Raw genomic sequence first — 17782 nt, forward strand, 5'->3', positions numbered from 1 at the left:
ATGATCTCAAGTCTCTAGAAGGTTCCTGATTACACAATCACGGGTGGCTTGCCCCCTTGAATGATCATACCGGTTGGGATTTTACCAGCCCGCCCGCCTGCCGTGGGAATCAGCGCGGGCAAGGGGCGAAGTATGGGAAGGTCCGTTGACCTCGGGTGGGATTTTACAGTTTTGGGACAAGTGAGGCCATAAAACCCTGGCCACCAAGTCAAAAACCATCTCTAGAATTCATACCTTCTAGTGTTTGCGGACTTCACTGGAAGTCCAAATCAATGGGCTCCAGGCCCACTGGCTCTGAACCTGAAACTTAACAAAGGGAAGTGTAGACCAACCAGCTCATCATAAGTAAGTGTGGATAATCCAGCCAATTCCCACTTGTGTTTCAGACTTCCAAATAATTCTGGGTGGACAATGGAAGCATTGATCATGTGATCAAAACTGTCTTCAGTGAACAAATCTTTCACTTCAAGAACCAGAGAGGATCCAATCAGTCTGAGAACAATAACTGGAGCAATAGCAGCAGACAGGGCAGCAACATAGGTGCCTGTCTAAAACCTGGAGACTACAATATCGGAAAGATCTCCCTTTTCAAGTCCACCAGTGCACAAATTTGACCTTGTGGGATTGAGGCAGAGAGAGGTGGGGGGATGTGGGGTTTAGTGGGTGTTTTGTAGCTGAGATGTCGGCCCTTGCATGGGGTGGAGAGCAGCCCATAAGAAGCAGAGAAGAGAGACTTTGTTTGGGATGGGGAGAATGAAGGCTTTTTTGAGGGACCAATGAGGAGTGGATCAGGAGAACACTCCTACTCTTCCTGGCCCACAAGGAGTGCTGAGAAAAGGGCTTAACCTTTGGGGACGACAGCTCCTTTTCTCCCCTGTGGTTTGTAATCCATGGTAAACACTTGCAGCAGCAGTGACTTTTAAACCAAGCTCTGAATTGAACTGTGGAATATTGATATATGTTAAGTGTAGTTATGGGCACAGTGGTCAGCACTGCTGCCTCTTAGCACCAAAGATCCGAGTTTGATTCCAGCTTTGGATGAATGCCTGTGGGAGTTTGCATGTTCTCCCCGTGCCTGTGTGGGTTTCCTCCGGGTGCTCCAGTTTCCTCCCACAGTCCAAAGATCTGCAGGTTAGGAGGATTGGCCATGCTAAATTGCCTCTTAGTGTCCAAAGATGTGTAGATTAGGTGGATTAGCCATGGTAAATGGGTAGGGTTATGGGTATGGGGAGGGGATGGGCCTGAGTAAAGATGTTCTCTCGGAGAGTCAGTACAGATGCATTGGGCTGAATGGCCTCCTTCTATGCTGTAGGGATTCTCAGATTCTATGATAGTGTCCTGCTTCTCCACAGAATGACACTTGGACTCCACAATATCGATTGCCATAAAAAAGGGTGTGTGCGTGGCATGTTGGGGACAAGTTTCCCATATTTATGTCTTTAACCCATCCTGTTGACACTCTCCCTCCATGGGGTTTAATGTTGAGACCAGTGTGTTAGATAGTTTGCTGAGGTGCCTCTGCTTCAACTAATGAAAGCCAGAAACAAAGTTTGCAATTTTGCAAGGGTTTCCTCTTCACGTAAATCCAGAATTTTCCCTTCAAGTTTTCAGTGAATCCGGGTTTGATTCCCGACTTGGATCACTGTCCGTGTGGAGTCTGCACATTCCCCCTCTGTCTGCGTGGGTTTGCTCCGGTTTCTTCCCACAGTTCGAAAGGCATGCTGGTTAGGCCATGCTAAGTTCTCCTTCAGTTGTACCCGAACAGGCTCCGGAAGTGTGGCGACTAGGGGATTTTCACAGTAACTTCATTGCAGTGTTAATGTAAGCCTATTTGTGACATGAGTAAACTTCAAACTATTACACCGTGTGATGCTTGAAATTTGGCTGGGTCTCTTTGCGAGGAATCCCCTAGGTAGTTTGATGAGAACCTTAGAAATGCTGACTTTCATTACAAAAAGAAAAGGTAACTTATTTTCTGCTGTATGACCGTTAGATATTCCAGTTTTTGTTTTCCACATTTGTCTGTTCATCTGTTTGGGTTTTCCCTAACTCACACACAATCAATTAAGAGATAAATGGAGTGGACCTGGAATATTTGGTTTGCCTGGACCTCAGGATTACAGAGAGTGATACATTCATCCATAAAAACATTGGAAAAGTTTGCAGCTGAAGCTTAAAAAATGCTGTTTTTGATCCCTGGTTGCTTTCCTAGTTTTTAGAATTTGTCTGGTCCTTATCTTTGTCTTAGTTAGGTGGGTTTTTTGCTGAAAAAAAGGACTTAAATAAAAAAAAGGCACCAATATTAAATATGCGCTTCAGAGTTCTTTCTTTTAATCTTGCCCGTTCAAGCATGCAATAACAAAATTGATATCTGCAACAACTTCAAGTAGATACGTCCCAGTGGTTTGGCCTGCAGAATTAAATAAACTAGCTTGTAGTTCCAATAAAATCCTATTGAGTTGCCAGAAGCCCAGATAACAAGACAGGGGAGAAAATTGACATTGTTGAACGTTCGGTCTGGAAATCACCTCATACTCAGGCCAGCACACATCATATCCTGAGGTGGAAATCTCCTCTTAGATGTTGGACTAAAACCTAATGAAGTGCATTGGACCATAGAGAAATTGGTTCAGAGTTTTACACAAAACTAAAAACTCAATGGCTGAATGGGCAAGGGATGATGTGGAGGGAGGGGAGGAATCTTGTTGCTGAGACCTTTTTTTGCAATGGATCTTTTGTGGAGTGCTTACCAGTCCAGCACAACCTTGATAGCTTCTATAGAAACATCGGAACGGAAGTAGACCCTTGAGTCAAGCATCAGTGTACTTAATTCAAGAGATGTTTTAAAGTGTTTCAAAATGTTATTTATGAGTAAAGTAAGACTAAAATGGATCAAGAAGTGTGGATGCTTAGAACACTACAGTGCAAAAAGAGACCATTCAGCCCACCAAGTCTGCATTGACCACAATCCCACCCAGGCCCTATCCCCATAATCCCATGCATCTATTCTAGCTAGTCCCCCTGACACTAAGGGGCAATTTAGCATGGCCAGTCCACCTAACCCGCACATCTTTGGACTCTGAAAGGAAACTGGAGCACCCGGAGGAAACCCAGGCAGACATGGGGAGAATGTTCAAACTCCACAAATCAAGAATTGAACCCAGGTCCCTGGCGCTGTGAGGCAGCAGTGCTAACCACTGTGCCACCGTGCCACCCATAACCTTACTTTCATAATCCTGCGCTGTGGCACAGTGGTTAGCACTGCTGCCTCACAGCCCCAGGGACCCGGGTTCAATTCCAGCCTCGGGTCACTGTCTGTGCGGAGTTTGTGCATTCTCCCGGTGTCTGTGTGGGTTTCCTCCGGGTGCTCCGCTTTCCTCCCACTGTCCAAAGATGTGCGGGTTAGATGGATTGACCATGCTCAATTGTTCCTTAGTGCCTGTCAGGGGGGTTAGCCGCATAGATATGTGGGTTTACGGGAATAAGGTCTGGGTGGAATTGTTGTCAGTGCAGGCTCGTTGGGCTGAATGGCCTCCTTCTGCACAAGTAACTGTGAGAAGTCCCACCTCCATGACACGGCATCATTCAAAATTAAAACTCTACTTCAATTGTACTTAAAAATCGCATCCATAGGTCTTCAATATTAAATAGCAAAAGATCTTCTGTTGCATGACGCATCTATTGAAAGCACCTATATAAGGATACATATCAATGTCTGCAACTTGCAATCAAAGCTAAAATTGGTTTCTTTTAGCTATTATTGTCTCAGCACCAGACTTATTTAGTTCAAAACATTTCAAAATCTTTTGGTGAACACTGGTCGAGGTCTCAAATATCCCTGATCTCAATGAGTAACTTCCAAGCCATTTTACTGTCTCCAAACATATATTGTGTTTGGGGGGGCGACATGATGGCACAGTGGTTAGCACTGCTGCCTCACAGTGCCAGGGACCCGGGTTCAATTCTGGCCTCGGGTGACTGTCTTTGTAGAGCTTGCATGTTCTCCCTGTGTCCACGTGGGTTTCCTCCGGTGCTCCAGTTTCCTCCCACAGCCCAAAGATGTATAGGTTAGTTTGATTGGCCATGCTGAATTGCCCCTTCGTGTCCCAAGATGTGTAGCTTACCAGGATTAGTGGTGTAAACATATGGGGTTACGGGGATAGGGTCTGGTAAAAAGATGCTCTGTCAAAGAGTTGGTGCAGGTTTGATTGGCCGAATGGCCTCCTTCAGCACTGTCGGGGTTCTATGATTACTATTAATCATAGCAAAACATTTGGAAGGTGGAATTGGTAACACCTGCACGGCAAAAAAGGTTTGTCACGAATTGGCTGTCGATTTTTCACCACCTCAATTTTTATTCTGTATTGACTTGGAAAATCTAAACATCAAACCAAGTAATAAGTAAACATCAAACCAGTCCAAAGATGTGCGGGTTAGGTTGATTGGCCATGCTAAAAATTGCCCTTAGTGTCCTGAGATGCGTAGGTTAGAGGGATAAGTGGGTAAATATGTAGGGATATGGGGGTAGGGCCTGGGTGGGATTGTGGTCGGTGCAGACTCGATGGGCCGAATGGCCTCTTTCTGTACTGTAAGGTTTCTATGATTCTATGATAAAAGTGGCAATAAGACTAGGAGATATGTCTAAAAAAGTGTTTGAACTTTCATTTGAACTTCAGTAGGAAGAAGATCAAGTGCAGTGAAGAAAAAGGTGGCTGATTCGGTAAAAACCCATTTCGCACAGCTGGCATAGATCAATTCTATCCTCTTTGTTGGCCAGTGAGGTGATACATTACGCTGAAGTCTTTACAACATTAATTTCTGGGCCAAAGATTGTGAAAGTGATGTGTCCAGGAAATAAAGGACTGAAGAGATTATTTTGACACAGTACAAAGAAATATAAAATAGAAGGGACATGAAATGAAGAAAATAAGATTTGGAGTGTCTCGCATAAAACTCAAACAGTAAATATGAAATATTTCAACTCTAGCTGCTTCAGTTTTAATATTTTATGCTGCGATGATTCTGGTTATTTGATGTAACTTATTTCCAAGAACGGTGTATGTGTTAACTATAGATTTTCTTTTTCATTATGGTGTTGAGAATATTGAAGTTCAATGCTTCAGACATGAAAAGCATCCATGTCTCCTTTCTCAGAAGTGTGTTCATTGTTTTGGGAAGTACTTTGTGTCCATCCTGCTGTTACACCACTTCATGGTCCTTCAACTGAGAGACAAGCAGACTGACGTACGTTGTTGAGTACGTGCTGAGCTTGATGCTCTTGCATGGTAAAACACCACTCCCCCAGTTTATACAGGTAGGAGTTTCTATCCAAAAAAAGTCACTGATCGTAGCTCCTGAATAATATTGCAATTATATAGAACCATAGAACCATAGAAAATTACAGCTCAGAAACAGGCCTTTTGGCCCTTCTTGTCTGTGCCGAACCATTTTATGCCTAGTCCCACTGACCTGCACTTGGACCATATCCCTCCACACCCCTCTCATCCATGAACCCGTCCAAGTTTTTCTTAAATGTTACCACTTTATCCGGCAGCTCATTCCACTCCCACCACTCTCTGTGTGAAGAAGCCCCCCTAATATTCCCTTTAAACTTTTCTCCTTTCACCCTTAACCCATGCCCTCTGGTTTTTTTCTCCCCTAGCCTCAGCGGAAAAAGCCTGCTTGCATTCACTCTATCTATACCCATCAAAATCTTATACACCTCTATCAAATCTCCTCTCAATCTTCTACGCTCCAGGGAATAAAGTCCCAACCTATTCAATCTCTCTCTGTAACTCAGCTTCTCAAGTCCCGGCAACATCCTTGTGAACCTTCTCTGCACTCTTTCAATCTTATTTACATCCTTCCTGTAACTAGCTGACCAAAACTGTACACAATACTCCAAATTCGGCCTCACCAATGCCTTATATAACCTTACCATAACACTCCAACTTTTATACTCGATACTCCGATTTATAAAGGCCAATGTACCAAAGGCACTCTTTATGACCCTATCCACCTGTGATGTCACTTTTAGGGAATTCTGTACCTGTATTCCCAGATCCCTCTGTTCAACTGCACTCTTCAGAGTCCTACCATTTACCCTGTACGTTCTTCTTTGGTTTGTCCTTCCAAAGTGCAATATCTCACACTTGTCTGCGTTAAATTCCATTTGCCATTTTTCAACCCATTTTTCTAGTTGGACCAAATCCCTCTGCAAGCTTTGAAAACCTTCCTCACTGTCCACTACACCTCCAATCTTTGTATATAATAAGCATCTGATTCCCCCTTTCCATTAACACACACTAGAGAAACGTTAAACCTCAAAATAGTTTGTTTGATTTACAATTGCTTTCTTCACTTATATAGTTGTACATATATGTGTATAATATGTTGACATGGGGATGTAATTGCTTAAATTGGAATTTTTTAAAAATATGGTAGACCCTGTAAATAGCTTAATGTTGAATATACATTAAGTAAATTTACATTTTGGTAATGAATGCTTTAGAAGATATGCCTTGACTCAATGTGAGCACAATACAAGACATTTCTTAATTATCTGCTTGCTGTTCCAGTTGAATTGCTCCCTACAGTCCCTGTCTATGCATCAAATTCAATGGAGTCAGTGGAGTGTACTTTTGTCTAGAGCATTGATTTTGCTGCTGCTTTGCAATATTTGGATAACCCTCTCGTGACTAGTACATTGCAGCAACAGCACTGTATTGCTCCCAAAGTCTGTGGTCACATACCAACTGACTGAAGAACAGCTTCTTCCCTGCTGCCATCAGACTTTTGAATGGACTTACCAAATGTTAAGCTGATATTTCTCTAGCTATGACTGTAACACTACATTCTGCACCCTCTCCTTTCCTTCTCCCCTATGTACTCTATGAATGGTATGTTTTGTCTGTATAGCGCGCAAGAAACAATACTTTTCACTGTATCCCAATACATGTGACAATAATAAATCAAATTTAAAAAAAAATCAAATCAGGGCCATTTGGCCCATTGGGTCTGCACTGACTCTCTGACAGAATATTTTACCCAAGCCCTCTCCCCCGTCCTATCCCCATAACTGCACATATTTTCCATGGTTAATCCATGAATGGTACTCTATGAACGGTATGCTTTATCTGTATAGCGTGCAAGAAACAATACTTTGCACTGTATGCTAATACATGTGACAATAATAAATCAATTCAAATCAGTGTTAAGGTACTAAGCAGTTTTACATTCTGGCAGACAGTCCAGTCAGAAGCAAAATCATGTTTTTAAAAATAACTATCAAAAAGTGCCACACCTTTAATATCCAGTCCAGGACTGCAATGGGCCATGGATATTCTGGTAGGGTTGGGACCCTCTTGTACAAATTAGTACGGATGGGTTACCTTAGTGTTACGACACCCAGTTGTGCTATAAAGCAAAGGATTCACACAGACAGCTGTGGGCCTGGAAGACCTGGTGTGACAGAAACTTTGATGCCCTGGTTGCGCTGACTGTCTCCTGTAGAAAAGGCCTTGCACAAGAGCCAAGAAGAAGCACATTCACAGTAATTAAAAACAAAACCATGTACTGCACTAACATTATGTTTTAAATACTCCTGATCGGCTCCCAACAATTTACTATGATTACAGTCATTTGATTTCCTTCCTAAACTGCAGTTCTCTTTCTCAACTGTGAATATATCACCAGTTTGTTCAAACGCTGTCTATTCTTTTATCTATTTCCTGGAAACAAGTATTTCCTGTTGCCATTTCTTTTTTCAACGTGGTCCTGATTTTTTTTCTGGTCACACTGAATGCTAATTGCTTGAGCAAAAAAACCCAAAACTCCATGTTTATTGATTATTGATGCGTGTGGGGCCCAGTCTTCACTCCTTTGCTTCACTCGTTAGGTGACCTTCTCAGATCCCAGTCGAGGTACCAAAATACAAGTAAAATTACAAGTTCAGGCTTGTTCATTGGTTGCTCTTGTTGGAGACAAGTTGTTCACATGTAGAAAACCCATCTTTGGTTCTGGATTTCAGTTGTCTTAGTTTGGAGTTTTATTAAATGCTTTTCGCAGACTTGCACACAGCAGTGTAGAGTCACTCAAACAAGTACTCTGCCACTCAGCTAAATGACAAAGTAAAACAATGTGGGGAAGTAACTGACCTGCGCCTATTCTGTCCGAAATGGATTGTAATCCCAGCCCAGATCCCGGATCAGGCATACTCCTTGGATGAACAATCTCACTTGCGGTTGAGAAAGATAGGCCTCACAAACACTTAAATGGGGAGGAAGAACTGATCTAAATCAAATCAAATCAAATATTTTTTAACGTATCTAAAGAACCGAATGTGCAATTCATGGTATTCGCAACATTGATAGACCAAGCAAATGTAACTATAGTCTTTTTTTCTATTAGAGAACCCAAGTCTCATTAATGTTACTGACAGATGTTTAAGATATTCATCAATATTTAAAGTAGTATTTTAATCTTAAATCCCGAGTAGAAAACTACTGAGTCCAGCAACATACCTGTATCTCAATTAAGGGGAAAAGTATCATTGCTACACTACAATAGCTTTATTTACTTTAATAGATACTGGAGTGAATACTACAAATCTAAAAATTCTACTGTGTGGTTCCAATATTTATACCATGGTAGAACTGAACCAACAGGAAGCGTGTTGAACATACATCTGGACAACATCCTTTGTTTTAGTCAACATCCTTTAAACAAATAGGACACTGAGAGGTGTAGACGATAGTCACTCAGTTTCCAGGATTCAGTTGACAAGTTGTTTTGGGACATCCTGAAAGTTATCCATTTTTAGAATGTAGTTATGTAACAATTTATCAATGCCTTGCTGAGATGATTTAGAGGCCAGTTTCTTTTTTGTCAGGACTGTTTTGTGTCAGAGAATATACCGCATCTTATGCCGTAGGATGTTAGTGTCCTTAGGCACACAATTTTGCCCAGGCATGTTTATAAATTTATAAACTTTTGTCCAGCGGATAAACTTTGCTTTCAATTTTTAATCCCTACTTCATAAGAGAATCATTCTTCTTAATCAAATATGACTCTTTATTTAAAGCTGTATTCTTATACCTCTGTATTCCTTCACATGCCTTCTTAATTCCAATGGGTGCATTCTCGTAAGTTATTATTCATATCATATTCTGTCAATCAGAACCGACAGCATAACCAGAAGAAGAAATAGAAGAACACTATAAACTACAGGGGTTAGCACCGCTGCCTCACAGAGCCAGGGATCCAGGTTCAATTCCCGGCTTGTGTCACTGGGAGGAATTTTACCATTTTGAGTCTAAGTGCCGGATCTGGGCATCAAATAGATCCTCTTTGCAGCGCGCCCATACGTGTTTTGCCGGCTCCGGCCCGATCTGCACTGTGGGCGGGGCTTAGCGCTGGCGGACCGATCGGAGCTCTGAACTGCGCATGCGCAGTTTGAAAAAAATCTGACAGCGCGGCTGGGCGCGAAAAAAAAAGCAGAAAGTGGAGAGAGCGGCTCTCTGACTATCATCCTCTGGTCGCGGGGGGGGATGGGGAGGTAGTGTGGGAGGGGAGGGGGTGTGACTGATCATCCCCTGGCGGGGGGAGGGTGGAGAGGGGGTGTGACATCTCATCTTCTGGGGGGGGGCGAGGAGAGGGGGTGTAACCGATCATCCCCTGAGGGAGGCGGGGGGAGGAGAGAGGGTGTAACGTCTCATCCTCTGGGGGGCGGAGGGGGGGGGGGGGAGGAGAGGGGGTGTTCCGCTGTCCGTCTGCGGCCGATCCCTCCTGGCACCATCACTGGTACACTACCATGCACAGCCATCTCTCCCGCTCTCTCGCACCTGCAGGGAAGAGTAATCTGTGGCTGGTAGTGTCCCAGTGATGGTGCCCGGATCGATCGGCTGCAGACAGGCAGCGGAACCCCCCCGACCAGAGGATGATACGTCACACCCCCTCTCGTTCCTCCGCCCCCCCCTCCCCCCCCCAGCCCCAGGGAATGATATGTCACACCCCCTCTCCTCCCCCCCCCCCCCCCCCCAGGGAATGAGACGTCACACCCCCTCTCCTCCTCCCACCCCCTTCCTGCCCCGACCAGAGGATGACTTGGGTCAGAGAGCCGTTGCAGTCTCTGACCCCGCTCTTCAGAAGCTGCAGCGGCGACTTCAGACTTTTATTTTGCAGGTCGGTAACAGCGCGGACGCGGATCGGGCCAGAAGACGGTAAAGTGGGATTTGGCGGCAGAGTTGGGCGCGCGGTTCATTAAGTCGACTTAAATGCATGCAAATGCATTTAAATCGTCGGGCCACCCGATTCAGGCGCGGGCCGGACCCGCGCCCGAATCGGGTGTCGGTAAAGCCGCGATCTGCTCGGAATCAGGTGCAGATCGCGGTATAGGCCTGACGCCCAACTTTACCTCGATTTCGCGCCCGAAAACAGGCGCGAAGTTTTGGTAAAATCAGGCCCACTGTCTGTGTGAAATCTGTACGTTCTCCCCATATCTGCATGAGTTTCTTCCGGGTGCTCCAGTTTCCTCCCACAGCCCAAAAGACATGCAGGTTAAGTGCATTGGCCACGCTAAATTCTCCCTCAGTGTACCCGAGCAGGCACCGGAGTGTGGCGACCAGGGGATTTTCACGGTAACTTCATTGCAGTGTTAACGTAAGCCGACTTGTGACACCAATAAATAATCTTTAAGCTTTATCTTCTAAGCTTGAAGTAGTACAGAGCCAAAAAAGGAACCACATTTTGAAAATTCCTACTTTTCTTTGGTTTGTGGCAACTTCCATTCACCACTCTAACCTAGGCTCTAAAGAAACAGTATTAACCACACTCCAAAAGAGAAAATGCTGGAAAATCTCAGCTGGTCTGGCAGCATCTGTAAGGAGGGAGAGAAAGGAGCTGACATTTCGAGTCCAGATGACCCTTTGTCAAAGCTGGACTCGAAACGTCAGCTCTTTTCTCTCCTTACAGATGCTGCCAGACCTGCTGAGATTTTCCAGCATTCTCTCTTTTGGTTTCAGATTTCAGAATCCACAGTAATTTGCTTTTATCCGCATTCATTATGGAGAGAGTTGATACGGAGGAGGGGTAGGACGATGGAAGGGGGATGGGATTTTAAGGAAAATGAAGCTACTCTGAATGAAATGTAATAATTTTGCAATGTAAAGGCATGAAACCATTCTAACATTTTTGCTAATTAAATGACACCACTGCCTTGGGTAGCAGGGAGAATCTGATTTCCTTGATTATAACAGAGTGAGTGATGGCAGCATCATGTGGAGAATGGACATTTTCAAATTAAGACAGAACACAATTCTCCTGAAGAGGAATCAGGCCCAAGGAGGCCAGCTATCACATCAACTCCTTCTAGTGTGAAATTTCTGGCGTAAAAGAGATTCATCCTTTGGCAGTGGTACAGTGGTTAGCACTGCTGCCTCACAGTGCCAGGGGCCCAGGTTCAATTCCCGGCTTGGGTCACCGTGCGGAATCTGCACATTCTCTCCATGTCTGTGTGGGTTTCCTCCGGGTGCTCTGGTTTCCTCCCATTGTCCGAAGATGGGCGGGTTAGGTGGATTGGCCATGCTAAATTGACCCTTAATGTCAGGGAGCTACGGGGATAGGTGCTGGGTGGGACACTGGTTGGTGCAGACTCGATGGGCTGAATGGCCTCCTTCTGTACTGTAGAGAGTCTATGAACTGTTTGATTGATACGTTAGTTGGTTTTTGTAATACTCTTCCTTCAAATTCTTCCACAACTATATTTTCTGATCGTGTCTGCACGGGTTTCCTCTGGATGCTCTGGTTTCCTCCCACTGTCCGAAAGACGTGCTAGTTAGGTACATTGGCCATGCTAAGATTCACCCTCAAGAGTATCCGAACAGGCACTGGAGTGTGGTGACTAGGCAATTTTCACAGTAATTTCATTGCAGTGTTAATCTAAGCCTGCTTGTGACACTAATAAATAAACTTTATTGCTTCCTGATGTTACCAATGATAGGTCTTGGCATCATTCACTCTTGCTCTCAACCTCCAGCTGAAAAGGTGGAGAAGCACAATTAAGAGTGAAGGCTATCATAGCTTGATGATGGAGTGTGCTGCAAATATTAGAATAACCTCATTTATTAACAACACTCTAGTGCTATCTCTTACTGGTGGGGAAGAGAATGGCAGTGATCCTTATAGTATAGGCAACATCTGACAGTCAGGAGATCTGTGAAAGAGAGATACATGGAATCCAGAGTTATCAGTAAAGGGTGCATAGACCACAGGTTGTCTATATGCTGTGTTGTTAGTACAGCTGCGCCAAAAGGGAAGTGATGGCTTCGTGGTATTATTGCTAGACTATTAATCCAGAAACTCAGCTGTTGTTCTGAGGACCCGGGTTCAAATTTCGCCACGGCAGATGGTGGAATTTGAATTCAATTAAAAATATCTGGAATTAAGAATCAAATGATGACCAAGAAACCATTGCCAATTGTCGGGAAAATCCATCTGGTTCACTTACGTCCTTGAGAGAAGGGAATCTGCTGTCCTTACCTGTTCTGGCCTATATGTGACTCCAGAGTCACAGCGGTGTGATGACTCTCAACTGGCCTCTGAAATGGCCTAGCAAGCCACTCAGTTCAAGGGTGATTAGGGATGGGCAATAAATGTTGGCAGGCCAGTGAGGCCCATGTCCCACAAATGAATTAAACAAAATAGTCAAACTTCATTCCTTTCTATAGGTATTTCAGAGGGACCCTTTCTTAGTGTGTTTTTGTTTCTGCTTCCTCGGTCAAGGTTTAATTGCAGATTATTTTGTTCTGATCTTGGCTGAAATTTGGCCTGAAACATTGCATTTCCTCTAGATCACATGTAGGAGTTTGGAAGCAGTTTGGGAATTTTGCTTAATGGCATTATCAGGCAGCAATAACCAATATTCTTCCAAACGGATTCCTGAAGCCTCCGAGAATATTCAACTTCAAGAACTATCAATCATTACACGTGAGGGAAGAACACCACTGCAATGGCTTTCTAAAGGGAAGTTATGGTTAAAGTTCCCTTTGCGTTAGCACAAACAACGCCTGATTTTAACTCTGCTGTTTCAGAGAATTTATTTTGAGTGTGTTAAAATTAAGCCATCAAATCAGGCAGCGTAATAGAATGTAATTGTTCATTTTTTTCTCTGCATTACAAAAAATGTTGACAGATGCATTTAAGAGAAAAAAACTACAAAGAACGAAAGAGACAGATTTACCGGAGAAAGAGAGAGAGGGCGGTGGGGCCGGGGGGGGGGGGGGGGGGGGGGGGGGGGGCGGGGGCGGGTGGGGGGGGGGGGTGGGGGGGTGGGGGGGGGGGGTGGGGGGGGGGGTGGCTGGTGGGGGGCAGAAAGCTGGTCCTGATACAGACTTCAACTTGAACTTGTACAGGATTCAATGCAACTGAATACATATAGCTGTATAAAGCATTATAACTTTTCGGTTATCTGTGTTATGAAATTACTGGTACGGACAGTGTCCCAAACTTTCATAAACAATTCACAGCTGGGTGACCATGAAAAACTTGTTTATGCAAAACTTTGCTTGCATTGTACTTTCAAATATAGTCAATTTCCAAGTTCATCCCAGAGTTCCCAGCTGAGTTTTAAAATGTGGTCAAGTTAGCTGTAAATTAGTTACATAGGCAGAAATACCTTAAAATGAAGCTTTTTAACTAAAGCAAACCATACAAAAGATCCCACAGGTATGCTTTGTATAGCGTGCAAGAAACAATGTTTTTCACTGTATACTAATACATGTGAAAATGGTAAATCAAGTCTTTACATTCCAGCTTATGGAACTCACTGTCCGTAAGGCAGTGGAAACAGAGATGATCAATGTTCTCAAGAGAAGATTGGATGGGTACTTGAAGGAAATAAACTTGTGGAGCTACGAGGATAGAGCATGGGGATTGTGGAATGGGGCTGGATGGATCACACCATGGAAGGCCAGCATGCACTCGTTGGGCCGAATAGCCTCCTACTGTGCTGTTAATGGCACTATGGCCATATAGGCAGAAAACTGGGTAGTATTCGGCAAAATGGGCACCTCGCACGAGGGCAACTGCGGGTGTAATTTCCTCATTACGCACCCACAGGAAATATTGTTGCGTGACATTATCCTGCCTGACAGACTTTCAGTTACAGCATAGATTGATGTTAACCATTCCAGTAATTGAATTGGAAATGCCGCCCCCACCGCCCCCAATGGTGTCGCCGCGTTTTCATCTGAAACGCCATGAATTTTAATGATAGCAGTCGTCAAGTAATGTTACAAGAAAATGGAAATTTCGGAAGAGGAGGAGATAAGTTGCCACCTGCCAACGCGTGATAAAATAACTGGAATTTAGCAGCTATGTTCCAATGCTTTCCAAACCATGTGGGAATTCAAGCTCTGTAAGAACAATCATATTACATTTCAATAAGGCTTGTACTTTCACCTGCTTCTTCTTCTAGCCCACAAGGGATGTGCCATCATATTTCTCCAGAACAAAATCTGTGATCTTGTTTGCTGACGTGCTTGTGGTAGCTATATGCTGACATTGTTGCAGCAGACAATTTTGCTGCCTTCTGAAGCTTCAAGCTGCAGACCCGTCCTGTGTACCAACAAACACACAAAAAAAAACAGCCATTGGTGCCTATCACTGTCGCGGCAGTTTTATCTTAAGCGGAGTAATTTTCTTTTTAAAACCTTCCACAGAAGTTGGTAACATATTGGCAATATTTAAATATCTGGATATGTGGGCGAGCACCAGGGAATAGCTATCGACCACATTTCTTTTCCCACTAGTTAATTGGAATTTGAAAATCAGTGCTTGTCTTTACTTCGGCCAATAGGTGGTGTAGCTTGTACAGGATAAAACCTTTTTCTAAGTCCACCACCTACAATTATGGGCTGCTGCTGAATTTACAAATATATTCAATCTCTCGGATTTTGTCTATACTTGTCCAAAATGTCAATTTTGAATTCCCCTGTTACAAAACGGCGGCACGGTGGCACAGTGGTTAGCACTGCGGCCTCACGGTGCCAGGGAACCGGGATTCACTTCCAGCCTCAGGTCACTGTCTGTGTGGAGTCTGCACGTTCTCACCGTGTCTGCGTGGGTTTCCTCCGAGTGCTCCGGTTTCCTCCCACAGTCCAAAGATGTGTGGGTTAGGTTGATTGACCATGCTAAATTGACCCTAGTATCAGGAGGATTAGTGTGGTAAATATGTGAGTTACGGGAATAGGGCCTGGGTGGGATTGTGGTGGGTGCAGACTCGATGGGCTGAATGGCCTCCTTCTGCACTGTAGGGATTCTATGAAAACTTGGACTGTGCATGGATAGTTTAAGATTATTTAATTTAAAATAACCTGATTTCCTTTCTTTCTAATTATCAAGAAATTTGCCAATGTTTTCTTCTCAGCTTTCTTTGTTGCTTCCTGCATTTCCAAAGTGTATTTTGTATATTACAGTCGGGGTTTCCTGTATTAAGTTCACTGCTAATTTGCTTGTGACAGGTTACAAATATTATTACTAATCTCCCTCAGCCTCTGACAGGCTTGTTAGACTTAATGCTGAAAACAAGTCCTGTCCTGTCCACTGGGAGGTTTGGAGGTGCTGTGAGCTGTTGAATGCAAATATAAATCTCAAACATTGTAAAATAAAAATGGATTTGCACCACTTTTTTGTGAATTCAAATACAAAACCAATATTTACAGTGATGCACAAAAGAGTCTTTAATATATGCATGGAGACAGTTGGTTGAGCACCTTCTCCATACCTCGTCTCTGCAGTAGTTCATTCTTCCCCCGTGATGATAATCAGATATATTAGGGTGAGTAGGATTAGCAACACAGCCAGGTGTGACAGGAGACAGACCCATGGATGTATCTGGATATTTAAGCCCCAGTCCCAGAAACCCTCTCACCAAGTAGTGACTTTAATTTTGCTAATGTGTTCTTTTATATATTTGGCTTGCTGCGTTATCTTGGTGAAGGTTTTGTTGGCTATTCGGGTCCAAATTTGTTGTAGCTTCTCTGACAGGGGTTTGATGCCTTTATCATACTTTTAAAACACTCCCCTAAAGTCTGCTGAAGTTCCTCATTTGCATTCGTATCTACGTTCTCTCTTCTGTGTATGTCTATTAGTTGAATCAAGCCCAGCCTGGTGGGTATGTGTGGCCTAATACAGAACGTGGTGTTAGTGACGTCGCATTGTGATGCCCCATATTAATATTCTTTGAGTAAGGTTATAAGACGAAAGCCCCTCTCCCCCATAGGCTGTCCAGGTTATGTCAGTGTACAGGTTGCAAGCCGCCATGGGACAATTTAAACTGGTGTTTGTCTTGAACACAGTAAGGAGTCTAACAACACCAGGTTAAAGTCCAACAGGTTTATTTGGTAGCAAACGCCACTAGCTTTCGGAGCGCTGCTCCTTCGTCAGGTGAGGGGGAGATCTGCTCATAAACAGCAAACAGGGCATATAAAGACACAAACTCAATTTACAGAATAATGAATAATGATTGGAATGCGAGTCTTTACAGCTAATCAAGTCTTAAAGATACAGACAATGTGAGTGGAGTGAGCATTAAGCACAGGTTAAAGAGATGTGTATTGTCTCCAGACAGGACAGCCAGTGAGATTTTGCAAGTCCAGGCAAGTTGTGGGGGTTACAGGTAGTGTGACATGAGCCCAAGAAAGGGTGGGATGGTAACATTTGCCTCCTGTCTTCTCGTCCTAGTAACCTACAGGTCAAGTGAAGTTACAATCTCTTAAATTGGCGAGGGCACCACTCTGGCAGCTGAGTCCCAGCTCTGTTCACCACCACAGGTATCAATTTGTGATGGAACAGTGTTTTTCCAGTGTGTTTTAAAACCAATCTGTTCTGGGGACCCAAGGTGGCTTCAAGATGATGAGGGGGATAGATAGACTCCCATTCCCTGTATGCTGTCACTAAGTTGTTTGTCTTGAAGCCACACAATACATGTTAATTTAAATAGACTGGGTATGGACATCCTATTGGTCAGTTTATTGACATATGTCCAGAGTAGAGCCTATGAATCTCCCTCCCTTCTCCATTGCGTATGGGAGGCTGCCATCGTATCTCCATATTTCCTCCTGAATGGTGCCTATGTTCTCTACCTCCAAAGCCCTTCACCCAATTTTGTCGTCTGTTCTTAATGTGTGTCCTAACACCATCCATAGGGCTTTTCCCAGAGTTCCCTTAAAGTCATCGTTAAACCAGACTTTGGTTAGTTGCTGTAATTGGCAGCTGGATATACTTCTCGGCCTTTTGGCTAAGATCAAGTGTAGTATCTGTTCTTATCAGTTTAAGCTTCTCGGCCTTTTGGCTAAGATCAGGTGTAGTATGGAGAGGATGCTGCACTTGGTTGAGGTCATTAGGTTACATTGAAGCTTCATATGTTTCATATGAAGCAATTTTTAAAAGCGGCATCTCGGCCTTTTGGCTAAGATGCAAATGAGCCCAAGTCTTGGAGGAGGAACCTCCCCCTTCTCCAATCAGCTTGGCTCATGTAGATCGGGCCCAGGACAGGGTGGTTTGGTCGCTTGCCCTGTCTTGTCAGCCTGGATCTGAAATGTCTCAACTTGTTGAGACTCTGAATTTGATTTGATTGAATTGGAAAAGTATATTTAAAAAAATTGGCAGCTGGATATACTTCTCGGCCTTTTGGCTAAGATCAAGTGTATGGACGGCAGCCCATGGTCGGCCGCACTTGGTCGAGGTCATTAGGTTATGCTGAGGCTTCATATGTTTCATATGA

General features: G+C 43.9%; 1 non-coding gene across 1 annotated transcript; it reads left to right on the plus strand.

The window, feature by feature from the left end:
- The first annotated feature begins 17276 nt into the window (after nt 1–17276).
- LOC144480070 (U2 spliceosomal RNA) lies at nt 17277–17465 on the plus strand. The gene has a single exon (XR_013495609.1). It is a non-coding gene; the product is annotated as a U2 spliceosomal RNA (small nuclear RNA).
- Nucleotides 17466–17782: the final 317 nt, after the last annotated feature.

Source organism: Mustelus asterias, chromosome 27 (genome assembly GCF_964213995.1).
Source record: "Mustelus asterias chromosome 27, sMusAst1.hap1.1, whole genome shotgun sequence".
Taxonomy (NCBI): Eukaryota; Metazoa; Chordata; class Chondrichthyes; order Carcharhiniformes; family Triakidae; genus Mustelus; species Mustelus asterias.